Genomic DNA, 4,071 nt, shown 5'->3' with positions numbered 1-4,071 from the left:
CATAGATAATGGCTCGAATTTCGATTTGGAAGAGTTCAAAGCTTTTTACGCCTCCCAAGGCACGAGGGTCGATTACGCTTCAGTCGCCCATCCCCAATCGAATGGACAGGCGGAACAAGCTAATGGGTTGATTCTCAAAGGACTAAAGCCTCGATTAATGCGTGACCTCAAGCACGCGGCAGGGGCTTGGGTCGACAAACTTCCATCGGTGCTTTGGGGACTGAGGACAACCCCCAATCGATCGACTGGACGGATTCCATTCTTCCTAGTCTACGGATCCGAAGCCGTTTTGCCGAGCGATTTGCTCCACAATGCTCCCCGAGTCGAACTCTTCTCAGAAGAAGAGGCAGAGCAAGCTCGACAAGATGCAGTCGACCTCTTGGAGGAAGAAAGAGAGATGGCCTTGATCCGGTCGACCATTTATCAGCAAGAGTTACGTCGATTCCATGCCAAGAACGTGAGGGGTCGTGCGTTCCAGGAGGGGGACTTGGTCCTCCGAGTGGATCAGCAAAGGCCACACAAGCTCGCCCCCTCTTGGGAAGGCCCTTTCGTCATCACCAAGGTGCTCCACAACGGAGCACACCGCCTCTTCAACGTCGAACACAATTAAGATGAGTCGCACGCCTGGAATGCAGATCTGCTCCACCCTTTCTATTCTTAGATGTTTTAGACCAACCATTTGTAATAAGGAATACCTTTTAGCTTAACTATCAAAATACATAATTTGCTCCTCCCGAATGGTTGTTGTTTGTTTCTTTTGTGTACATTACCTTAGCCATGAATCTGCTTCTCTTGAAGCGAATCGTTAAAAATCCTACCGAGTGATCGGCCTGCCTCTCACTCGGTGGCTTAGCTGCAGCCCAGTGCTCTCCTAAGTGTTAAAAATCCTATCGAGTGATGAGTCTGCCTCTCACTCGGAGGCTTAGCTACAGCCCAGTGCTCGCCTAAGTGTTAAAGTCCCTACCGAGTGATGAGTCTACCTCTCACTCAGAGGCTTAGCTGAAGCCCAGTGCTCGCCTAAGTGTTAAAAATCCTACCGATGATGAGTCTGCCTCTCACTCGGAGGCTTAGCTGCAGCCTAGTGCTCACCTAAGTGTTAAAAATCCTACCGAGTGATGAGTCTGCCTCTCACTCGGAGGCTTAGCTGCAGCCCAGTGCTCGCCTAAGTGTTAAAAATCCTACCAAGTGGAGAGCAATCCTCCCGCTCGGAGGCTTAGCTGCAGCCTAGTGCTTGCCTAAGTGTTAAAAATCCTACCGAGTGATGAGTCTGCCTCTCACTCGGGGGCTTAGTTGTAGCCCAATGCTCGCCTAACTGTTAAAAATCCTACTGAGTGGAGAGCGATCCTCCTGCTCGGGTGCTTAGCGGCAGCACAGTGCTCGCCTAAGTGTTAAAAATCCTACAGAGCAATGAGTCTGCCTCTCACTCGGGGGCTTAGCTGCAGCCCAGTGCTCGCCTAAGTGTTAAAAATGCCTCCGAGTGGAGAGTGATCCTCCCGCTCGCGGGCTTAGCCGTAGCCCAGTGCTCGCCTAAGTGTTAAAAATCCTACCGAGTGGAGAGCGATCCTCCCGCTCGGGGGCTTAGCTGCAGCCCAGTGCTCGCCTAAGTGTTAAAAATCCTACCGAGTGGAGAGCGATCCTCCCGCTCGGGGGCTTAGCTGCAGCCCATTGCTCGCCTAAGTGTTAAAAATCCTATCGAGTGGAGAGCGATCCTCCCGCTCAGGGGCTTAGCTGCAGCCCAGTGCTCGCCTAAGTGTTAAATATCCTACCGAGTGGAGAGCAATCCTCCCGCTCGGGGGCTTAGCTGTAGCCTAGTGCTCGCCTAAGTGTTAAAAATCCTACCGAGTGGAGATCGATCCTCCCGCTCGGGGGCTTAGCTGCAGCCCAGTGCTCGCCTAAGTGTTTAAAATCCTACCGAGTGGAGAGCGATCCTCCTGCTCAGGGGCTTAGCTACAGCCCAGTGCTCGCCTAAGCATTAAAAATCCTACTGAGTGGAGAGCGATCCTCCCGCTCGGGGGCTTAGCTGCAGCCCAATGCTCACCTAAGTGTTAAAAATCCTACACAATCGGTCGACTGGAATGTCAAGACAATTGCTGAGTGCCTTGCTGATGAGCTGATCAATGCTACTCAAGGATCACCCAACCGGTCGACTGGAACGTGAAGACCATTGCTAAGTGCCTTGCTGATGAGCTGATCAATGCTATTCAAGGATCATCTAACCGGTCGACTGGAACATCAAGACCATTGCTGAGTGCCTTGCTGATGAGCTGACCAATGCTACTCAAGGATCACCCAACCGGTCGACTGGAACGTTAAGACCATTGTTGGGTGCCTTGCTGATGAGTTTATCAATGCTACTCGAGGATCACCCAATCGGTCGACTAGAACGTCAAGACCATTGCTAAGAGCCTTGCTGATGAGCTGATCAATGCTACTCAAGGATCACCCAACCGGTCGACTGGAACGACAAGACCATTGTTGAGTGCCTTGCTGATGAGCTGATCAATGCTACTCAAGGATCACCCATCCGGTCGACTGGAACATCAAGACCATTGTTGAGTGCCTTGTTGATGAGATGATCAATGCTACTCAAGGATCACCCAACCGGTCGATTGGAACGTCAAGACCATTATTGAGTGCCTTGCTGATGAGCTGAATGATGCTACTCGAGGACCCCCGGACCGGTCGACTGGCTTTTCTTCTACAGAAGCTGCATTAAGCAAACAGACAATAATTCGAGGGAAAGGCAAATTTCATTCTAAGACAGACGCAATATGTGAGGCGGTAAATCTGAAGTTTCCTAACCGCAAAATAAAGTGCTCGGGCGCTAGGCCGAAGGAGTTTTTATCGATTACAAATCCACTCAGCATTCTGAGGCAAATCGAGGTGGTGGCATAATGTTTTTTAAATCACTCAGCGGGAGAAGGACTGGCCGGGTCGTAGAAGCTGTCGAGATCGATGTTGTCAGCGATGCAAGTGGTTGCCTCAAGGAAAGTAGCCATGAAGTCATGGAAGGAGTGCTTCTTGGTGTTTTCCACTTTGAGAGCCGCCATCTTGTCCTCCTTAGTCTCCTTGTAGTGCACTCGGACCAAAGACAAGGCGACGTCAGCCCCACAGCGTGCAGAAGATTTCTTCCATTCTTGCACTCGGTCTGCGATCTGGTTCAGCCGAATCATCAAAGACTCGAGGTCTCGAGACATCTCCGCCTAGGGCCAGAGCTCGGCGTCCACTCGGACCATCGCCGCCTTCAGTCGAGCTAGATAGTCGACTACACCATCCAAGCGAGACTCTAGTCGAAGCAAGTTCATCGCAACTTCATTTTTCATGGGGCAATTGATGGGGTCGAGACCTGTCTCAACCCATCCAGTTTCAGCCTTGAAGTCGTGATAGAATTCTGTTTCATCACAGCGAACAATGAGTCGACAGAATTACAAAACCCAGTCGACAATGGTTATTTAACTGAATGGACATACCTTCAAGCTTCAGGACAAGCTTTGCTGCAAGTTGTTCTAAATGAGACTCTAGCTTGTCGGTCCTGGTCTTGAGACCTTCAACTTCAGCGGTCAAGTTCTCCTTGTCCTTCTTCAGCTGATCGTCTTCGCGGTTAGCATCCGAGACAGCCGTCTTCAGTGTTGCGTTCTCATCCTCCAACTTGCCGACTGAAGCCAGCTTCTCGTCTGCAAGCTTCGTCTTCTCGCGCGCTTTCTTCTGAGAAGCTACCAAGTCCAGGTCCTTCTGCTCCAGAGCTTCCTTCATCCTCTCTAAAGAAACAACACTCTTCAGACGAGACTGAAGTTGGTGATTTTCACTACGCACATCTGCTTTTGCGAATTCACTCGGTTCAAGAGACTAAAAGAAAAGCCAGCACCAAGTGTGAAGCTACAAAGCAGACAGAATGACCGAGTGATTACCTCCCATGATGGTTGTTTCTTCTTGAGCTTTCTTCAGGTTCTTCTTCGCCAGTTCAAGATCAAGTTCAACACTGATATGCTTCTTCTTTAATTCGGTGAGATGACCTCCAAGATCACAAGACCTCTGCAGCCAGAAAGACAGGCATGTTAGTCGACACATACA

This window comes from Triticum aestivum, chromosome 2B (genome assembly GCF_018294505.1).
Source record: "Triticum aestivum cultivar Chinese Spring chromosome 2B, IWGSC CS RefSeq v2.1, whole genome shotgun sequence".
In the NCBI taxonomy this organism is placed as follows: Eukaryota; Viridiplantae; Streptophyta; class Magnoliopsida; order Poales; family Poaceae; genus Triticum; species Triticum aestivum.
The sequence above is the reverse complement of the archived record's forward strand: the minus strand, read 5'-3'. Positions refer to the sequence as shown.